The sequence below is a fragment of the Protopterus annectens genome, chromosome 6.part1 (assembly GCF_019279795.1).
Source record: "Protopterus annectens isolate FY-2018-M chromosome 6.part1, PAN1.0, whole genome shotgun sequence".
NCBI lineage: Eukaryota > Metazoa > Chordata > Ceratodontiformes > Protopteridae > Protopterus > Protopterus annectens.
Genome location: NC_056738.1, coordinates 57,000,341 through 57,009,632, shown reverse-complemented (window position 1 = coordinate 57,009,632; position 9,292 = coordinate 57,000,341). Strand labels below are relative to the sequence as shown.

Here is a 9,292-nt window from a genome sequence, read left to right as displayed (position 1 = left end):
GAGATTTTGCTGCAAAGGATCAAAGCATTCAACAGTGCTACTTTGACATTACCAGAGTGGATATCTAACTATTGTAAGTCTGACACCTTCATATTACCAGAGTAATTAACTAACAAGTATAAGTCCAGGACTACAGTTAATGCTACTGCCTCACAACACCTGGTTCTCCACTTTAGTTTGTCTGGAGAGCCTTCAATTTGGAGTTTGTGCATCATTTTGCCCCTATGTGTCTACTTTCTGGATGCTGCTGTTTTTTTTTCAACTTCCTAGATATGTGCAGCAGGTGAACTGGAGATCCTCTGAACTCCCTGAAGGTATGTGTGGCATGGGACGGCATGAGTGTGTATGCATGTGTGAGACCTGTAACTGACTCACATCCTAATCATGATTTTTGTTTTACTGCATTGTATTTTCTCTGTGCTAAGTAGGTCTCCTGCTCCCATGCAACCATGAACTGGATTTAACAGGTTATCAGAAAATGAATAAATGAACAAATAAATAATGCACAGATGATTACATTTGTAGTAGATGTAAGACATTACAGAACTGTAAAGCTTTGTCTGCCTTAACAACTACAATAATGCCCTTACCTACACATCCAGAAGTGGCTACATCAGTGAAATTATGCTTTCCAGACTTTGACTGGAATCCTTGCTGACATGTGCATGTGTAACTTCCTTCTGTATTGATACATGCTGAAAAATTGCCACAAATTCCTATTGTATTGCATTCATCAACATCTGCATTTCAAAGAAAAAAAAACACTTTATATAAACCAGGAAAATGTAAAGTCAAAATGTTTCTCTTCAAGGCATCATTTGTTATTATATCAATACTTTAGACAGAAAGAAAAAACAAAAACACAATAATTTACATACTTTTCTGTCAAGAAAAGGTGTTTCCATGTACATCAAAAAATAGAACATGTTTTTTAATCATGCCTGGTGACCATCAAGGACCCTCCTTTCTATTGTGCTGCAAATATGCACCTTGTTACTACATTGCACATCACCCCTTTGGAGGTCTCCAGTAAAAATTAGCCTAAGCAGCATCTATTCTGGAAGGTCACTTGTGCTGGCAAGTACCCACCTCCACACACTTCTACTGATTATATCAAACTAAATCTTAGTTAAGGAAAACATTACTTATCCATTTGCAACCCATATCCCAAAATAAGGTATTAATAAAACTATACCATACATATAAAAAGACTGACTTTTAACTAAATTCGCTTTCGGTTAACTAGTGCAATAAAGCCTTCATCAGGTCTGTTATAAGAACTAAAATCATATACATAGGTAGATAAGTAAAAAAAGCTGACTAAACAGATACAAGATAAAATGCACATAGCTATCTAACCATAAATATTATCTAATTAGAACTTGCTGTTCTTAAATGTACATTTACAGCCTTGAATAGGCTGGTTTAAAATTAAACAATACATATATCTTCCACATCTATGTCTAAGTGTATAAATGCTGATATGTTTAACATTGTAAAGTATTTCTGATTTTTTTTGTTACTGAGGATCGCTTGTCTGTGATGAATAAAGGCTTGTTGCTTTTGAAAACTACCTGGATTTCATGATTTTTGGAAATTATTGTGAATGAGCTCATCAACACAGTTTTAAGACTACTAATTTTTTTATGTTTTTTAAACGAATTAAGATTCTGTCATCCAAAAAGTCAAGCAAAGAACCTAAAAATTGAGATGAATCAGAGGGCCCTTTATTATGCAAACAAGTCCACTTTTTTGGGTAACTTGTAGTGATGGCCCTTGGCTAGGTGTAAAAAAAGGGGGAAACTAGTGATACGTGAGCCACAAGAAAGATTTTTGGTTCTCCCACTGGATCTTCAAGAGAACCTTTTGGGATTGGGGGTGCAGACGTACTCCCTCTCAACAGATATATACGGCATCCATTCTCCATGGATGGGTAAAAGGAATACTGGAGCAAAGGAGTTTGAGCAGCCTGTTCTGAGAGGAAACAAACAGATTTATTTGAGAAATACCCTTTCTGTGGTCTATGCCCAAGAAGACCTCTCTGTTTAACATCCATTCCTGAGGTCTTCTGTGGACCTTCTTAGTGAGTCTGCAAGAATGCTGTCCTTGGATGGAAAGTAAACAACCTGCAGGGACAGATTTGCCATTATACCTTGGTCCCATGCCAGAACAGCTAGCCTGCACAGCTGTTAGGACTAGTTCCCCCTCCCCCCACTTGTTAATATACCACATTATTGTTGAGTTGTCTTAAAAATCCTTATGGGTCCTAGGTTCCTCAGGTGGGAAAACACCTGCTGAGCTTGAAAGAGGTTCATCTCCTAGACATTGATGTGCTCCCTTATCTCTTTGGGGGACTACTGGCCTTGAACTCTCATAAGGCCTGTCCATGCTCCCCAAGCCAGATTTGACACATCTACATGTAGATCCTGGGTGGGAGTCAGTCGACCAAAGAGTAGGCAGAGACTGGATTGAATCTGGGAAATCCACCATTGCAACTGCTTTTTCAGAGATCTAAGATGTTTGAAGCACAAGTGAGGAAGAAAACTAGGTGATGAAACTTGCTTATTTTCATGAAATTAAAAAAAATTCAGTCTATTAATTATCTCAGTCTACTTGAGAAAAGTTGAATTCTACTAAAAGTCAGCAATAATAACCTGTCAAAAAAGATGCTTTAAAAAAACGGAATAACTTAATAAAACAAAAACACTGATTCATTATTGACTAGAATTCTTATGTCATGAAAACTGGTCACTGAAGTTTAGCATTATCAACAGGCAAGAAGGAAATCAGTTAGCATTTTTAAGAATATGCTCACATGAGCAAGAAAGTGGCAAATGAGAAGCAACCTACCGTTTGCCCCTGTTTCTATTGCATACTCAAAGGCTTTATGTGCTCTCCAGGAAAATGGATCACAGTAAATTCACTTAAGAATAATATATGGAAAAAACTCTGTAAAAGCACTAGGACTGACTATGACATTTGGGGTGTATTTTGTGGAAGCATATTCTGCAGTGGGGTGCTTCAATTGGGATAGGTTTAAAATTATATTAGAATCAAGGATTCATAAATTAAATCAGGTACAGATAGATTATCTGAAAAAAGAGGTGAGGTAGTCCTTAAAGGAAGAAAATCTACATCGGTAATAGTGGATTTGCCACAGGCTCTTATAAACAAAGTAAGGACCCCTTATAGCAACTTCACAGGCTGCATGGGTTGAGGGGGATATTGCTCTCTCCAGTAGATTTTAGGTAAACTTGTCATTTGTAAAATGTTCACAGTTTAACTTACTCCTTCCAAAGACAATTTAAGACACATTGTAGTTTTGCTGTTCACCAGCTAGCAGCTAGGAAATCCTGAACATTATAAATAAATTATTATTTCATTTAATTTCCTATCTTGTGTTTCACTCTGCTGTTGAGCCTAAGCAACTCATTTTATTCTGCTAGCATGAAAATCAAAACACTGTATGCCAGTCATCTTTCTATTAAAGTTGCTGCTGCTTTATTGTAATTCAATGTTTCTTTTTGATCAAATATAGGTTCATAGGTTCATAGGATGATACTAGGCTATTGGCCAGGAGGCCCTTATAAGTCTAGCCAAGAATTTTGCACATGTTCCCTCAAAGTCAGCACCTGTTTCCCCTGTCCAGCAGGGACACAGATGGGATCCCAGGGTATATTTTCTGTTTTCCATCCAGTCAGACAGGTTCCTCTTAAAGAGGGCTAGAGAGATACTCGGCTTGACATGGAGAGGGAGTCTATTCCACAGATGGGGGAGTCTTTGGGAGACAAATCTATTCTGCCAACAAGTTCTGTTAATGTCACAGACCAGGTTAAGGCATTGCATGTGGGTTGCACAAGTGGAGTTTATCATATGGATATGCAGCAACTCCATCAAGGCTGGGTCTGTAATGACCTTGTATGCCATGCACAGGTCACCTCTGATCAGTCTGTATAAGACTGAGTAGAGGGATAGGGCTTTTAGCCTAGCTGTAGCGGATAGGTGTTTGAGACCCTGTATTTTCCTGGTCAGGAACCTCTGTGGTCTCTCCAACTGCTGCATGTGCTTGGCAAGGTACATGCAGAAGGAGGCATTGTACTCAATAATGGGTCTGATAAGGGAGGAGTACAGGGATGTTATCACCTTCTTGTTCCTGGATGAAATACCCATATTTATGAGGTGGGCCATGTAGAAAGCATTCCATACAATGAAGGCAATGTGGTGGTCAAAAGTCAGGTTTCTATCAACCTGGGTGACCAAGTCCCTCATGACTGATTGCATGCCTAGTACATTGTTATTGATGTGATAATTAGTGGGATTGACATTTTCCCTCAAGGGGATAATGATGCATTTCTTGGAATTCATTTGAGGCCATGCTTCTGGCACCAGTCATTAGTTTGGGTAAGGCCCTCTTGGAAAACATTCACATCATTAGGGGAATTTAAGATAGCGCCCAGCTTGCAGTCATCTGCAAACTTGGTCAGCCACAGACCACTGGTGTTGGCTTGCACCTCAGAAAAGTATATCTCAAACAGTAGAGGCCCAAAGACCGAACCTTGGGGTACACTGCTTGTTACAGGTCTACTACTAGAGGTGGCTTCCCCTACTTTGACTGAGTGGGTTCTATCAGTGAGCCAGTTAGCTACCCATCTGGTAACATACCGGTTGATGCCTAGCTGGGAGAATTTATCTATTATGCCAGAGTGGGGACTAGTGTCAATGGCTTTGGCTAGGTCAAGGTAGGCAGTGTGCACCATCTTCCCTTTGTCCATGGCTTTGGTGACTGTTTCAAAGAAGTCGGCCAGGTTTAACAGGCATGATCTCCCGCTGACAAAACCAAACTGTGTGGGGTCAAGCATTTGGAGGTTGCCAATGTCCTTGTTTATAAGGTCCATAATAATGCATTCTATGGCCTTGCAGATCAGGCTACTTAGGCTGATGGGCCCATAATTGCCTGGGTCAGTGGATGCTCCACCTTTGTGTAGAGGGATGACAGTGGCTGTCCTCCATTCAGCTGGGAGGAAGCTGGTGCTCAGGCTTTGGTTGAATAGGTTGTCTAATGGAGCAGAGAGTTCATGCCTGAGTTCATGTAGGATACAGCCAGGGATGTTATTGGGTCCTATGGAGACTGTATTTTTTTACTTTGAGAGGGCATTAAGGACCTGCTCCCTGGTGATGATGGTAGTGGGCACGTGCTGGGCATGTCCTGGGTTACTGATGGGGGACGGGGAGGTGAAGTTTTCACTGAACCTGTCTGCCAGCAGGTTGGCTATATTTACCATGTTTATGTATGTGGTGTTATTGACCACCAGTTCAGAGCAAATGTGGGTGTTGCCTTTGAGATTGCTGACGTATGTGAAGAAGGCCTTGTGATTGTCCTTAGTGGGTGTGGACAATTTTGTCTCAAAGTTAGCCTTAGAGGATTACACCAGTGACCTTATTTGCTTGTTCAGACAAAGGAGAAATTGCTTCCAACTTGGCACCTGCTCCTTCTTGGCCCTGGACAGCAATTTTTTCCTTCTATTATTGAGTTTTTTTATTGCTGCTGTCCACCAGACAGGTTTACTCTTCCTTGAGGAAGATGATTTGGTCCTGTCAGGTATTCCTGAGTCCATACAGCTATGTAGGTGCTCATACAGTTTTTTGGTATAGGCTTGGACATTAGTGCTAGTGCCAACTGAAGGAGTGATGACCATAAAACTGCTTATACCTGCTCTGAGGAAATTGTAGTCTGCTTTGGAAATGTTTTTCCATTTGACCCTGACAAGAGGGGGCAGGGGAGATGATGACTTCAAAAGTGATCACTTTATGGTCGGATCTTGCCAAGGAGGATGACACTGTAAGAGTGCTACAGTGGATACTCATGTTGGTTAGGACCAGGTCCAGGATATTTTCACCTCTCGTAGGGGTGTCGACAAGCTGATCCAATGCATTGACATTGACAAAGTCGAGGAATCTCTGGGCATTCATGTTTGGGCTAGAATAGGTCTCCGCTCTATGACTGGATAGTTAAAGTCACCCAGGATCAGGATAGAGGGTTGAATCTTGATGGATTCAAGTAAGTCCAGATAGGTGGAGTGGGTGTCCTGTGTCATGGTTGAGGGTCTGTAGCTAGCTATGATTTGAATAGATGTTTTGTCAACAGTTAACTGCACTTGGAGTGTCTTCTGTGTGTCATACCATTTGACCAGCCTGGAGGAGTGTATGTCTTTGATAAATATTGAAACTCTACCTCCTTTGGCTTTGTAGCCCTCCGTTTGGGATTTGAAAGTATGATAGGATGAGTAACCTGGTACAGTTGGGGCACTCTCTACAGCTTTGAACCAGGTTTCAGTGACTGCAGAAATGTCAGCATCCTCCAGGGCAAAGAATGCTTGCAATGAGTGCAGTTTCATGCTAAGACTCCTAGCGGTTAGCAGTATGACCTTTAAATTTCATTTATAAGAATTTTTCATGCTGGTAATTTTGTGCTTAGGACTTTGCCTAAAAAAGACACTATGGGGGATTCAAGAGCCTTTACCAGAAGCCTAAAGCCCAGGGGAGACAGATGAAGACCATCTCTAGCAAAGCATTGTGGTCTGTCAAACATGTCCTCCCAGGCTGTCAGGTAATGGATCCCCTTGGAATGACACCAGAAATTAAGCCAATTGTTAAAGTCAATCATTTTCTGTATGTATTGAGGTATCATTCTGGGTGATGGTAGGATGCTGCTTAAGGCTAAGGACATACCTGCCTGGGACACATATTCAGTGAGATCAATCATGTCTCTCTTCATATATTCCAGAGAGGTACATCTCAAGTCATTCACACCAACATACACTATGACAGAGTCATAACAGTACCTGTTGTTAAGAGACTTGAGTGCATGCATCATATGGTGGATTCTAGCACCTGACTAGCAACTTACTGTAACTTTCTCCTTATCTAGCCTGGTGAGGGGCACATCTGTGTGTCTCATGATATAATCTCCTATGACTAGTATGTTGGGTTTGTGGTTGGGCCTTAGAGGCTGTGAGACACAGATGTGTGTACTTGTGTGATGCTTGATGCTGTGAGTTGTGATGTGCATGTATGTTTTTGCTACGGAGGTTTGTTTTATTTCGGTATTTTTTTGTTGAGAACCCCCACATATGTAGGAGTGTATTGTACAGATGTGGGTGGTGTTAGAGGTGTGGTGTTCATTGTGTTTGTGCAGACAACCTTCTCAGTGCCAGATGTACTGGCTTGTGACTGAGACAGTACATCTGATATAGTAATGCACATTATTGCTTTATGCTTTGCATATAGACATAAATCAGAATTTGAATTTTAGTACCACTGCAGATATTTTCAAATACTAAATGAGATCTGGTAGTTTATACACTTTTTACATTCTATACATTTTCATGCACCATGTACAGTTGTTGATGTTCTAGGCATCAGCACTAGAACTTGCATTTCTTCTGATGCACTTGAATAGATTTAACTGTGATATCTTAAATGAGATAACTCCCAAAAAGAATAGTTTTGAGATATGCAAATCATTAAATATGGATTAATGCATGTTAATATTAAGTTTTACGTAAATATAGTTTGTTAGACCTTAACATACCATTCTCTTTGCGTAGGCCTAGAAATGCAGCCAAATTAAAGCAGACCTACATTTTCATTTTACAGTTTACATGCAGTTTCAATAGAAAGAAATGTTTCAGTAACCTTCAGTCAAGAATACTGACAAGAATAAAATGTGCTAAGAGAATATGTAGTGTATTAAGTACAAACATGCTTGGGAACCAACCTTAAAGAGGCATGTAGGAAATTTATTAGGAGGTATACTTCAGACACAGAAGAAAGTTAGTTAGTTTGGACTAACACACAGAAAATCATTGCAGTGCAGTCCACAGAAGCTTGGTACAGACACGTGAGGGTGAGTGCAGATGTCAGGTCAAATATCCAGCATTCTAGAACATTAGTTGTATTAGTCAGGAGGAAAAGATTAATTCTGAGTATAATGAGTGCAGAAGCTACGGACATTATAATTCAGTCTATTTCAGTTTATCAGCACAGTTACTGGAGACAGTAAGATTTGATTCAGATATTGTTGAAATCTACATCCAGTGTACATAGTAAAACATTCTTAACCAAACTACAGTCATGCAGACTTTTTATTCTTAAAGTTAAAAGAAGCTTTGACACATAATGGAGAAACTGGCACATGGTGAGCACAGTTCAGGTAATTAAAAAATAAAGACATTCATTCCAGCCTCATTCCAGTTTCTTCCAGTTACTTCCAGCATTCTGCAGTTCTCCTGGCAAACCATTATAGACAGGGGGGGCAATATTTACAGTTAAAGTGAGTCCCAAAACCATACAGCAAACTTGCAAATATAGAGCTGATCATTAACAAATTGTGTATTTTACAGAGCAGCAGTGTTCCTCAAAACATTACTTCAAAAAATCTACAGTAAAGTCTTAAAAAACTTTCATACTCTACTAGGTACCTGAATAAAAGACATTATTTAGTTAACAGCAATGTATTAAAAAAACTCTGCCATCTCCAAAGCAAGCAAATGTTTCCAGCATGATGTGGCAGAGCTAAGGAAATCCTTTCAAGAGGAAGTTAAAAAATCTGTGAGATGCCTGTTCACCTTCTCAACACTTCAGCTTTCCTTATATAAGCATTCACTTTTATTACAGTGTATTTTCTAGCTAAATTAATACATCTATGTTAAATAGTACTTCTATAATAAAAGCACCAGTACGTCTATGGTTTAAAGTTAAAAATTCTGTAAAGCAGTCTAAAAAAACTATGTTCCAAAAATGTCCATTTAAATTTCAATGTTATTAGTTCAGGAATGTGAATCTTTCTGGATGCAAAAGGGTTAAAACACAGAAGCACACTATAATGAGTGAGGTAACGGACATATTTTCTTATAAAACAATACTATATTCATCTTCTAATGTCAGTATGGTTTTAGACTTAAATAACATGCAAACTATACCAATTTCTAGTTTACAGGCTTCAGAAACCAGGGTAAATGCTACAGCATATGTAATTCAAAATACAGAGTTAAGTCACAGTATTGCAGATAGAGACATTAGCACAGTTAGTGTTCGTCACATGCAGATTTCCTGACAAAACACAAAGCAAGCATTTGCAATGTCTCAAGTGTTATTTCAAATATAAACATTTTACACATCGGCCGATTTTATGTAATAAAAGTTTGCTGCTGACATCTGAATCAACATGATATTTGTCTTATATTGAGATACTGGATACGAACAGCCTTGTTTTGTTTCGTAACCTGTGTGC

The 9,292-nt window shown here is 39.4% G+C and overlaps 1 long non-coding RNA gene across 1 annotated transcript in view; it reads right to left on the bottom strand.

Moving 5' to 3' along the window:
- Positions 1-314: 314 nt before the first annotated feature.
- Positions 315-9,292, bottom strand: part of LOC122805381 — a 40,699-nt gene continuing 31,721 nt past the window's right edge. Inside the window, exon 3 of the long non-coding RNA XR_006365364.1 lies at positions 315-740. This is a non-coding gene — a long non-coding RNA (uncharacterized LOC122805381). The remainder of the gene's footprint in view (positions 741-9,292) is intronic.